This window comes from Macaca mulatta, chromosome 15, assembly GCF_049350105.2.
Source record: "Macaca mulatta isolate MMU2019108-1 chromosome 15, T2T-MMU8v2.0, whole genome shotgun sequence".
In the NCBI taxonomy this organism is placed as follows: Eukaryota; Metazoa; Chordata; class Mammalia; order Primates; family Cercopithecidae; genus Macaca; species Macaca mulatta.
In genome coordinates, this window is record NC_133420.1 from 77,491,862 (window position 1) to 77,505,348 (window position 13,487).

At 40.5% G+C, this 13,487-nt stretch overlaps 1 pseudogene; it reads right to left on the minus strand.

Moving 5' to 3' along the window:
- Window positions 1-1,575: 1,575 nt before the first annotated feature.
- Window positions 1,576-4,704, minus strand: LOC710261 (far upstream element-binding protein 2 pseudogene; annotated as a pseudogene).
- Between the last annotated feature and the right edge of the window lie 8,783 nt (window positions 4,705-13,487).

Consider the following 13,487-nt stretch of genomic DNA (forward strand, 5'->3'; position numbering starts at 1 on the left):
GATGCATGCATGACCAATAAGCACATGAAAAGATAAATCCAAATGAAAGCCACAGTGATACCATTTCATACCAGCTAAAATGGTGAAAGTTAAAGAGCTACCATGACAGTCAACAAAACAATATGGAGCAACTGGATCCTTCATACATTACTGCTGAAAGTGTAAAATGACACAAATGTTTTGGAAAAGTACTTGGCAGTTTCTTATAAGGTTCAACTTTCATCTACCCTACAGTCTAGCAGTTCCACTCCATGGCATACACCTAAGAAAAACAAGTACATGTGCCCATAAAACAGCATGCATAAAAAAGTTTATACTAACTTATTCATAATAGCTCCAAACTGGAAACAGTGTGGATAATGGATATACAAATAATGATATATTCATGCAATAAAGTACTAGATAGCAATTAAAGAGAACAAATAAGAATGCAACAATATAGATGAATCTAAATTATCAAAATGAAACAAAATAGACACAAAAGAGTACATACTGCATGGTGCCATTTATATGAATTTCAAGAATAGGTAAAATTAATTTATGGTGAAAAAAATCAGAACTATGATTGCTCAGAAGGAAGAGGGTTTCCTGGAGGAGGAAATTATAGAGATTTCTGTGGTGACAGAAATATTCTGTGTCTTGTTTGGATAATATTCATATAGGTCTATATATTTATGAAAACTCATTTAATTATATTAATCTTTAGATTTCATTGTGTGTCAATTTTACCTCAATTAAAAAAGATGTATTGGGCAACTCAGATATATTTTAGATATAGATGACTGAATAAAGTACATAAAGTCACTTTTTTTTCCAAATGAGCAGCTCATCAATAACAAAGACAACAGCAGCAAGAACAAAAATGCTAATGCTGCTAAGAACAAAACAGCAGCAAGAACAAAAATGCTAATCTCAGATCAGTTAAATCAAAATTTCTCTAAGTGGGCCCTAGGCATTGGTATTTTCTTAAACATTATGTAATCTATTTGAGAACAACTTAAATAGGCCAATAGCTAGGCAAATTAATAGAAGAGATACCTAATTTAATAAATTAATGTAATTGTTGTTATGGACTAAATGTTTGTAATCCTCCCAAAATTTATATGTTGAAGCCCAACTCCCAGTGTGACAGTACAGTAGTTGGAGCTAGGGCCTATAAGGTACTAATAAAAATTAAATGAGGCTGCAAGGGTGGGGCCATAATTTGATAGAACTGGTGCCCTTACAAGAAAAGGAAGAGACACCAGAGCTGTCTCTCTCCACCATGTGGGGACACAGTGAGAAGGCAGCCTCAGCAAGCCAGGAAGAGAGCCCTTACCAGAAACTGAATTGGCCAGCACCATGATTTTGGACTTCTTGGTCTTCAGAACTGTGAGAATAAATTTCTGTTGAAGCCATCCAGTCTGTGGTATTTTCTTAGGGCATCCTCAGCACAATAACATGATTGCCATGCTTGGAAATGAAGACTTGAGTTGTCAAACTAGAAAATAAAATCAATGTTAACTATATTTGATTTTTTTTTTTTTTCTTTTTAGAAGTTTATTTTAAACACAAGAGGGCCGAGGGTGGGAGAAATTGAATTGCTTTATTGTCAGAGAGGCAGGTTCAGGAATGCCGAGGGGTGGAGAATAGAGACTTTTATGTATACATACATACATATACATAAAACTTAATAACTTCTGCTTTGCTCTTTGTTTTTTTAATTTGTAAGGTTTCTTTTTTGGCAGATATTTAGATCTCGCCATCTTCTCTGGCTAGCTCAACCTGAAGGATCCCAATTTTGAAAGAAAAAGTATGTGAGACTCAGAGCGGGCGAGAGAGTGAGGGCTTGGCACACTCCCATTCCCCTGAGCCCCCGTGCTTGCCTCAAGGGCTCCCCAATACTCCTCACGGCAGCCATCGCTCTCTCGCCAAGCAAAACCGAAGCCCCCAAACAGAAAAAAAAAAAAATGAAAAAAAAAAAAAAGATGTTTCACGGATGAAGTTCACATTCATTCGATTCATTGAGCCTGTTGCTGTCCCTGCTGCGTGGGCGGTGGCTGGGGGCCACCGGGACCTGGGATCTGTCCGTAGTTAGCGGTTTGCTGTCTGTGATATTCTCCCCAGGCTGCACTGTAGTCTAGCTGGGAGCCTGGAGGAGCTCCTGGACCCGCTCCGGGGGCCACTTGCGCCTGCTTCTTGTAGTACTCTTCCCAGGCCTCGGTGTAGTCGTGCTGCCGGGCGCTTCCGGCTGCTGGGGCTGCTGGCCGATCTTTTTGTAATACTCTTCCCAGGCCTTAGTGTAGTCCGACTGGCCGGTGGGCGGGGACTGAGGGGGCTCACCTTGAGCGGGTGGAGCCCCGGGGTCCGGCGTCGCGCCCGCCCGGGGACTGCTGGTGGTAGTGTGAGTAGTAGGTGGCCCATGTGGCGTTGGGGTCCGCGGTAGCCGCAGCTGCTTTGCTTGGGTCGTGAGGAGCAGGTGGTTGCCACTAAGGGTAGGTATTGCCCCGGCCCTGGTGAGGAGGGAGCCCCCTGGCATGCGGGGGAGCCCAGGTGGCCCCTGATTGAAGAGCCCCCTCGATAAGCTGCCTGGTGTGGTGGATCTGCTGGGGTGAACCCTGGATAATGAACAACTTGAAGTTGGGATCCCTGTTGGGTGGTAGCTGCCGGGAGATCTCTACGATGATCATGATGCCCGCACTAGTGAGTGGGGATGGAGAAGGTCATCTCCCCGCAAGGGTCCCCCAGTTGCCTTGGCCTCTTCCTCGGCCTCCCCGGGGGCATGCCTGGACCCCCTGGAGGGCCTGGGGGGGGCCACGCCTGAGGCTCTGGAGGAGGTCGTTGATGATCCGGGCTGCGTGCTTGCACCTGTCTGGGGACCCCATTATATGAGCAGTCTTCTCGGGCCCTGTCCCATCATCTTGCTTGAACTGTATCCTCACACCAGCGTCATTCTGGATCTTCTTGATCATCTCTCCTTTCCGGCCAATAACCACGCCGACAGAATGCCTGGGCACCTGCACATGGATGCCCCCGCCAATCCGAGATCCCTGCTCTTTCCGGTCCCCAAAACCGCCTTGGTCACGTTCCTGGAGGATGTCCATCACCATCTCGCAGGCTTGCTGCACTTTGTAAGGATCCTCAGGGATCCGGAGAGGATTGTCCACATTGGTATTCTGAGAACCATCCTGAATTAAGATCATCTTCACTCCAGCGCGTTCCTGCAGCTGTTTCATGGTCTCCCCGCCGTTAGCGATGACCAGGCCGGCCTTCCCCACAGGGACCATGTCCTGCACGGTACCATTCTGGCCCCTGTGGGAGTTGTGGAACTGTCCTGGGGTCCTTCTATGACCCCGAGACATAATGTCATCCAGCATCATCTTCGCTTTCTGTAGAGATTCTGGGGCTCCTGTCAAGGACACATTGTGCTCGGGTAGGCCACTGCTGTCTGGAGTAATCTGTACTTTGCAGGCTGAATCCTGTTGGATTTTGTCAATTTGTTCTCCCCCTCTGCCAAAGATCAGGCCCACCATGCCCTCTGGGACCTTGTACTCTTCTGTCATTGACGTCCTTGGAGGACGATGGATAGGTCCAAGTTGGTAACTGATTGCGTCTCCCTGAGAAGCCAGCTTCTTGCTCTCTGGTTGATCTCCATCTTCCAACTGTCTCATTACCCTCCCCCCGCCCCACAAAGCAAAATCAGGAGTGCTGTTTGCAGCATCACCTCCAATTTTGGCTGCGATCTTGGGAGGAGCCAGTCTCCAGCCCCGGAGGCATTGAGACAGCCCAGAAGCCGGTCTGTTTCCTGAAAGGAGGCAAAGTCCTCCCATTCTACCGACCTCCACCCCTCCAGGCCATGGGGAGGCTGCAAATGGAGCTGAAGAGGTCAGTCCTAGCAGCATGTGACACCTTCTTGTCATCATGCCTCAATACACGGTGGTGGGAGACCCTCCCCTCTTTTCCCCAAAGAGACAGACCACCTTTCAAGTCACCAAAGCGTCCCAAAACCAGTTCCTACGCTCATTTTCCTCATTTTGCCCAAGTTCTCAGCCCTAAATAGTTCCCCTATGCACTTTCCCGACTCAAGAGGAAGGACCATCCTTCTCACCCCCCACAATGCCCCTTGTCCAAGGGAGGGAACAGAAATGGGATTGGATTGGGGGCAAACACTGCCCTTTGCCCTGATATGGAGAGGAGAGTAAAGACCCTCTGCCCTGGAAGGTGGACCCTGCCTCCAGGCATGTCCTAAGGCCAGGCAGGGAGTGGGGTGGGGGTGTCCCAAAAGTGCGACCTCGAGCTCCTGGGCGCCTGAACACCTAGGAGCCGCTCCTGGTAACCCCCAGTGCGCCCCTAACCCCTGCAGGGTGGTCACCTCCAGGAGCCCACTTAAGGCACTATGGGAGGGCCAGGCCCCTGCCTAGGGCCGCAACTATGTTTGATTTTTATACCATATTGGAAAGTTCACATTTCTACTCACCAAATAAAGGAGTTTGATTTTGCATCATAACCTAGGCTTTAATTCAGCAACTTTTTCTAATTTATAAGTAGTAGATTACTTGGGATTTTAATTGAGTAATAAACACATTATCTTAAATGTGCTCAGATGCAGCCAGCATTTCACACTCATCTGCATTTGCAGGTGTTTTACTAAACTCAAATGGCCTTCCTTAAATTCAATAGAAACGTGCTCAGAATTATAATACAACAATAATTTAATAGTTAAATATAAATTCATCAGTAACAGCACAAATAAAATAGTTTTCCTCCTTAGAAGAAAATTAATTTTTATGAAAGTTGGAAGCTTGGTTTTACTTTTCTTTTTAATGTGGAATAAACTGAAATGTGTCAAAATCTCACCTTCATTTTTCTCAATAAATTAAACACCAATTAAAAATGGAGTTTATAGCATATTTGTTTACATTGCTTTAATAATTTTTAAATGCCTGTACAATCTTCCAGTGCTTAGGCTAGTCAGTCAATATGAAGTAATCATATAGCTGTGATTACTGGTAGGTAGATTCCGATAGAAAAAATCCTATATTTTTGTTTTATAGGTTTATAGGAAAAAATATTTGCAATGCTATCACCTTGCAGTTAGGAAATCTCTCTAACATATAATTAGTTTCAAAATTCAGTTGAGAAATGCAATAATATTATTTAAAAATCAGTATAACTTTATATTCTGTTCAAAAGGCTCTCAAATATTCAAGGAACATAAAAACACTAGAAATACTACATTTTGGCAGAAAAGAAACATCAAACTCAATTCCCATCTGAATGTTCAAAAATGTTTGAAGCTTTAATTTGTTAGTCTTTTCAACATCTTTTAAATTGATCCTCTTACACATGCAAGAAACTATCTTAGAGGCTTTAGAAAATTTAAGGATGAAACAGACTCATGGGTATGTGGCTCAGGGGTAATAAGATAAATATACAAATAAACAAAATATTATTTTATGATCCAGGCAAAGATGGAATTATGTGAGTTCAAAGGAAGAATAAATTCTTTCCAGAAAAGAGAATCAGGGAAGATATCTGTGTGGAAAAGGGAGAATTTGAGTGTAGCATTGTGGCTTGGATATAATTTAGACATGCTATTTTATTGAAAATGATTGGATGTTTCTCAATATCCATGCCTGGAGGCAGGATCCACCTTCCTGGGCAGAAACAGTATCTTTCCCTACAAGTCCCTTCACACACCAACTTTTCTAGGTCTTTTCATCTTCTGGATGGACTACCTACCTCTGAAATATCTTAAAATCTAATATTCAGTCCATTCAACATAACCTCCAATTCATCTAGGGAGCTTCTGCTTTCATCTTCATCTTTGCTTTGCTGTCATTAATATTTATAGGTCTTTAATGGAACAACTTTGGAGCTGAAAGACCTGAAGTCAAGTCCAAGCTCTACTACCTAGTGGCTGAAAAAGCTGCTAAGTTGCTTATTCATGCTAACCCTCAGCATCCTCATTTTCAAAGTGATATATATTACTGGTAGTTCCCATATCACAGGATAGTTGAAAGTATTCAATTAGGTAGCATACAAGAAGATTGTAGCATTCTGCCTGCTTAAATAAAAACACAATAAATATTAACTTATGTGTTATGTATCTTATTATTACTATTTACCAAGTCTATTCTGGTCGTATTTTCTTTCTAACTCACACTAAACTATATGATTGATCATTTTCAAGCCTCTTTTATCAGAACTATCAAATCTTGTCCTCTTGTCCTTCTGACACATACCATGTAAACAGCCAGACTTGGATAAATCTAATGGCTCATTCTTTTCTGTTCCTACTCACAGCCTGCTGAGTACTGCTGGATGAAATCACCCAATAGTGGGTTTAGTACATTTTCAATGTTATAGCCTTCCACGATCCTGTGGCACTTAATGCCACAGGTCAATTCTGTGACATATCTCTGGACAATTCTTCTCCTATTTAACGACTAAAAGCCTTTCCCATTCCTTTCAAGAATGACTGAACTTGTGAGACCCTCATTCTCAGCAGGGTACTTTGGCTATGAATTTGAAGAACCTTTTAGCAACCTCCTGCTCTCCTTCCCCAACAGGCTGTTCTAGGAATACCTATCCTTCCTGCCTCTCTTTCATAAGTTATTGCTTACTTTAAAGGTGGCACATTTGTTGAACTTCAGTCTACTTAGATCTAGTTATCACTTCTTAATTACTCTTGCTACTTGTAGACTGTTCCTTCAATTGCCCTCAAGTCTGGACATTTCTAAGGACCTTTTCTTTTCCATATTTCTTTGCTGTTTGCAATTTCTCCCATTGAAGCCACAAGAATAGTTAAGATTCTATACAAGTTCTGTTATCAAGTACCCTAAATCTCTATTTCTGTCTTCATGTAAATGGTGCAATGAACCTAATTTGACATCCTCCTGAAATCATATTCACCCTTTAATCAAGTTCATTTTGAGCACTGAAATTACTTTATTGTATTATATCTTTTAATCACCAAAATCAATGAGTTCATCTAATTTCTCAGAAATCACACCTTCTTCTGATCTTTCACCTACCTCACTGTGAGCACTGGTTTAGTATTTTTCTCAGGTCCTTCCACTTATGTCTCCCCTGATATGTACATGTTGCTTAGGCTCCATCCCAGGTTTCTTCCTTCTGATACATACTGTCCCTGGAATGTCCCCTCTTTTTCCATGACTTCTGTAGTCTATATGCTAAGAAATACATTTCTTATCCAAATTTATTTCTTCAGTTCATTCCTCTCTCCTCATCCAGGTCATCTTTTCAACTGCTGATCAACCTCTTCACCTTGCATTCCAATAATGGCTAGTATTCATTCGGTCAATCAAAAATATTTAGTGAGTATCTACTATATACCAGGCACAGTGTATGTACTACAGTTATGATGGAGATCAAGGAGACAATATAGATGGGATGCAGACATACAAACAGGCAATATAACATAGTGTGATACATGCTATGACAGAGGTAAGTTCAAAGGAGAGGGGAAATTAACCAGTCTTGAGAATGGTTGCTAACTTGAACCCCATTCTGCTCCCCTGCATAACACATGGCACATATTAGGTGCTTAATAAACATTTGTTAAGTTAAGTGGCATCAAAGGTAGAATTTGACAATGAGTTAGTATTACCAGGTGAAGGGACTCAGAGAGGCAGAAATTATTTCCTAAGACTAATAAATCTACAAAGATTCAAGGGATAAAGGGTGTCTTGGATGATCTTGAGCAAGTATTTTGGAATAGCTGAAGCAGGACTCAGAAGCTCAGTATACATTAGTTTTCTTCTCTCCTTGTATAACAATTTTACATATATTGTTTCCTTAGTTCTCAGGTAATTATTTAAATTTGCATGCTAAGTATAATTATCCCAATTTTGCAGATTAGGAAACTAAGGCTCAGAGGGATTGGATGATTTACAAAGTCCCATAGCTAGAGTCAACTTCATAGTCAGTGTCAGTGATATGATCTGTGCAGCTGCATAGAATTTGTTTTTTGTAAGTGAAGTTAGATGGGACAAGGGAGCATATGCATAAGCAGATGGGCTACACACAGTGTGTGCTCTTTGCCATCCCATGAGCACAGAATTCTGTTGTGGAATGTGTGAGGTCAGTAAAACTCAAAATCAGTGTAAAGTAAGTGTGTCATATCTATGACTGAGCAAGCTTACTATTCAAATCAGAATTTGCTTTAAATGTAAAAAGTGGGCAATGGTGTGCTAAGTAACACAAACAACCAAGAAGTCTTGTGTACTTATGTTACTTCCCTGTACGAGCCAATCCTTTATGCTGAAAATTATAACACAGAAGGAAAGAGAAAGATAGGGCAATGCACACTTTTTAAGAAGTCTTTCCTTATTTATTCATAAGTTGAAAGGAGAGAGTGTTGGCAGAATGTGAGTGTTCTATATCAAGAAATGAAATAAAACAGTTGAATTAGTGCAGTGTTTTCACTGTTCTGGTAAGAATAAAATATATGGGTGTATTCAAAGTAATTGCTCTTATATTTGCATTTTAAACTGGTATTGCTCAATATAAAGATATATGATGAAATGATAAAATTCATGCCAATAATTTAAATTAAAATCTTCTTTATTTAGAACATTAAATAGCAAATAAAAACACCGTAAGAAGCTGAAGAGGGTCTGTCAAAGGAAGAAGAAAGCTTTTATTTTAGTACTTTTAATGGCACTCTTTTTCTACCTTTTTAATAAGGGAGTCCACATTTTCATTTTGTAATGGGCCCTACAAATTATGTAGCTTGCCTTGTCTGCAGCTAATAAATGATCAAGCTACAATTTGATCTCAGGTTTTTGGCATCCAAATTACACAACATACCATATTTCCTGTGATACTAACTATGTGGTGTTAATCCAGTGAGGTCTATGCATCATTCACCATTTTGACTGCCATAGCGTCTCTTGTCTTTGAAAGATGAGACTATATTAACTGTAGTGGATGCTGAATGCCCTCACCAAATTTCCTATTCATGACTGAGACATTTATTGCCCCAGCTGCCACATTAGCTGTTGAAGGTTTACAAATGAGTCCCTGCCTCAGAAATGCCTTCAGCCAAAGAGAGCTCCTTGCCTCAATTTAGGACAATTCTGAAAGGCCATCCCAGCTCCAGAGCTCCCCACAGGACTGACTGTGGCCTTCATTGCTGTTGAATTGCAGATCAACTTCTTTCTCTGCCAGTTTTTCACTCTCTCCTGGGTCTTACTCCCAAAAGTACCACAATAAACTTCCAGCACACAAATCTCTGGCTCTGGGTCTCTCTCCCATGAAATCCATTTTAGGAAGTCAACAGTGGACACTGAATTGTAACAAATACGTCTTGCATTTTTCAAATGAACAATTTACAGTGTATTCATTTGCTAAATGTTCAGTTTTCTGCTTACTTTTACTATAGCCATAGCTGCAACTACCTTTACTTTTACTCATACCCAATGAGATTCTGTTATTTTAGTGTTTTTCACTGCGGAGTCTCTTTCTGTATGTTTGGTGACTGAGCTCTTGCTGAGCTAGAGAAACCATAATTCCTAAACAAACAAGGAACCCCCTTTAAAACCAGTTTAAAATGCAGTTCCTGCTTTTTAAAGAATTTTTCTTACTCGAGGGGAGAAGTATCAAAGCCAGTCATTTGAGGGTGAATCCGTTATCCACCTGAATCGTTCTAAAGAAATTATTAAATATCCGTGTCTCTTTGTCACCTTAAATGTTTTTGAGTTAAATTTACTCTGAAGTTTTCAACTTGAATTTTCCAAGCTATGATTTAAATGTTATTCTTTAAAGAAGATTTATTATGGGTCAGGTTAGCTATAAAAGTAATTCTTACTCATGTTCATTTCATTAAAAAAAATGAAATACATAAATGTCCCAGGCACAAGTTGGTGCTGCCCCAGAACAAGTCTGCTGTATACAATGACATTTATTATGAGTAAGTGTACATTCTGTAACTCATTTTGGAAACATTTGACTGACTCAACCCTAACTTTTGGCTACCAGAATTAGGAAGACAAAAATATAATAGCTTCTGAGTCATCAGGTGTGGATGAATAGATTTTGTAGTATATTTAAGAAAAGAAAATCATCCATAGAGAGGACATTTGATCATTTTTAGACCTTGTGGACTTTCCAACCAGTCCAGATCAAATCCCGGTTATTGGTAGTTAGCAGAGGATCAAGTATGCCACAAATATGGAAGAATCAGTATATTTTATTTTGATTTGATCATGGACAACACCCTTTCTTTTACTCTCTCTCCTTGTTCATGTCAACCACACACATACACATGGATACACAATTAAACTCTATTCCACAATGTTATCTGTAAATAAAGCTGAACTCTGAGTACAAAAACAAACTATTTAAAAACTTCTCCTCATATCATAAGGCAGCTCTGAATGTCCAAAGTGAAACTAAAACAACTGAGTTGATGATGTGCTGGCCCACAGCCACATGTCTTCCTGAGTGCACAGGTGGCAGACACCTGGATGTGTAGTGCTGTGATGAGACAGCAAATTTTGTCATGTGTTAATACATGTGGCTTGTGGTCATTCACAGAACAATGTGGACTCCAAAGGGAGCCAAAAGGAGCCGCTTGCCAGGACTGTATCTCCCAAGGCCTAGAGTCCTTCCATCAACATTTTGGCTATGAAGGGACTAAGTAAGGCAGCTGCCAATTGACCCCTCATTTATAAAGACACAAAACAAAAATCAATTTAGGTCCTAATAAAGCAGGCCAAGTGTGAGAATATCGGAAATAGGAAGCACTGGAGGCAGAGCGCAGTGGCTCACGCCTGTAATCTCAGCACTTTGAGAGGCTGAGGCAGGCGGATCGCTTGAGCCCAGAGTTCAAAACCAGCCCAGGCAACATGGCAAAACCCTATCTCTACTAAAAATACAAAAATTAGACAGGTATAGTGACATGCACCTATAGTCCCAAGTACTCAGGAGGCTGCGAAGGGAGGATGGCTTGAGCCTGAGAGGCGGAGGTTGCAGTGAGCTGAGATTGTGCTATTGTACTGCAGTCTGAGTGACAGCGTGTGATCTTGTCAAAGAAAAGAAAAAGGAAGCACTGGAAAGCCCTGAAACCATATCAAGGGACAACTACTGCTCAGCTTTGCTGTCATAATGTGGTAATGTACAGTGTAGTATTGCCAAATCTTAGGGGTATTAGAAATCAAATGTTATGAAATACATTACTTTTAAACTGTGTTTGAGTTAACAGAACACATCATTTCCCAAGTCTTTATAATGGCTACAAACGGGTGCTTGCTACTTCTCTAACCTCCTTCCTACAGCCCTCCTACCAATTTCTTACTCACTCTGCCACCACCACATTGACCCAGCTGTTCCTGAGCTGTGCACTGCACTCTCCTGTCTCAAGGCCACTGTACCAGCACTTTCCTCACCAGGAGAACCCTTTCCCTACATAGCCACATAGCTCATTCCTTCATCTTCTTCATGTCTTTTCTTAAATGTCTTCACCTCAGTGAGACATTCCTTGACTGCCCTATTTGAAATCGTATCCTCTCCCCTTACTTCCTTTCCTGCTTGATTTTGCTCAAAAACTCTTGTCTTCATCTAATATTATGAATTTTATTTATTTGATTTGTTTTCTATCTCTTCCAACAATAGAATGTAAACTACTCGAAGACAGGGATTTTAGTTTATTTTGCTCATGGCTATGTCCCCAGTGCCTAGAACAGAGGCTGGCATATAATATAAACTTCATTAATGATTTTTTAAATGAATGAATGAATGAATACATAGATGAATCTGCAAGCCATCTTTGTTCTGTGGTTTGGGCTTCCAATTTTTGACATCTTATTTACACTGAAAATCTTACAGCACACCCAAAGGAAAGAGAGGTGATATAGTTTGGGCAGTGAACATCTAAACTCTTCCTTTCTAGGAAAGTCAAATAATCAAATGACATCATCCACAAAATTGCAGAGCATTTCTTTCAGTTATAATGTTCTACATAAGCAAACTAAAGCATATGCAACCATGTCAAACTTATTAATCTCATGATATTTTATTCACTCCATTTTCATTCAATGTTTATTCAATAATCATGAGGCCTTAGAATTTAAACTGCTCAGAACAAGTCCCCTTACCCACAATGTTGAGATTCAGGTAAGTCTAAAATTAAGCATATTTCCTTTGCTGTTTGGGGAACGAAAATAAATATGAGAGAGGCAAGAGGGAGCAAAGATTAAGCCTGATCTTTGTGAAGGAAAAAAAGTTAATTCATGAAGATTATATTTTCTCTGAAAGACTCACCTTGCCTCTTTACTCTGGCCTACATGAGTCAAAATTTTGGATGCTATTGTTAAGAATTCAGGCATTTCGATCTCTCCTACTCTTTGCTCAGAAAAGATTCAGACAAAGCCAACTAAATTTACAAAATAAAATTCAGGTTGTGCGTGTATGTATGTTTGTATTCTCTGACATAAGAACAGACTAAACATATAGAACTCTTTGAGGACATAGGATAGATGAACATATGTTAATATACAACAGGTATCATGAGAAGCATGAAATATATTTCATGACTCCATAGTAAATTTTGTAAGTCATTGCTACAAGAATTTGTACACAATGAAAATATAAACATTTGAAAAAGATGAATTCGTACATAAAAATAGATCCTTAATAATTTATGAAATGTGAATTATTTGGATACCTTATTTGCCCCTTTGAAGTATGTGACAGGTAGGGTTTAGTTTAAAACAGAAACCTCTTTAGCTATTCAATAAGGAAGTAATTTAACTTAGGGTTTACAGAACATTGTAAGACAAAAACATCAGGGCAACTGCCACAAATATTCAGGAACTCAGGTAGGGCAGGAGTTGCAAGGAACCTTCATCACTTGTCTCAGTTGCCTGAGGCACCTAAGTAGATGATTTTCAGGCAGACCCCCAAAAGTCACTGGCAAAACCTCAGATCTGCTGTCTGCCAATGACCTTGTACCTGCTCACTAACTCCAGGGCAATAACGGTGCCTTGTCTTCCACCTTCTCGTGCATGTGTTTCTTGTTAGAAGACCCTAAACCAGAGCACTACTTATAAGGAGTCTAGAAAACATAGCCCTTATGTTTCTGGACCTTGCTTCCAGGGAGAGTAAAGAAGGCCCCATGCTGAGACACCAAGAGACAATCCTGCTCCAAGTTGAAACCAGTGGAAACAGCGTGCTTTTCCTCTGTTTTCTGCAAATGAACTCAATCCATTTAGGCTGAGGCAGGCGAATTCTAGCTTGACCCAGTATACCAAACTGTTCTTATGAAAAAACCAGGCATTCCCAGAACCACCAGTGGGTTTAATAATCTTTTCTTTATGGTGTTTTCATTCTCTTAATAAGGCAATCCCGGTCTTCTTTTCACTCACATTCACTGATTCCTTTAAAGAGTTAATTCTGCTGAAAGGTCTTGCTCTATGTGTACATCTCTTAATTGGCATCCCTACTAAGAATAGAGAGCAATGAGCAAAGGTTGTGGAAACAAG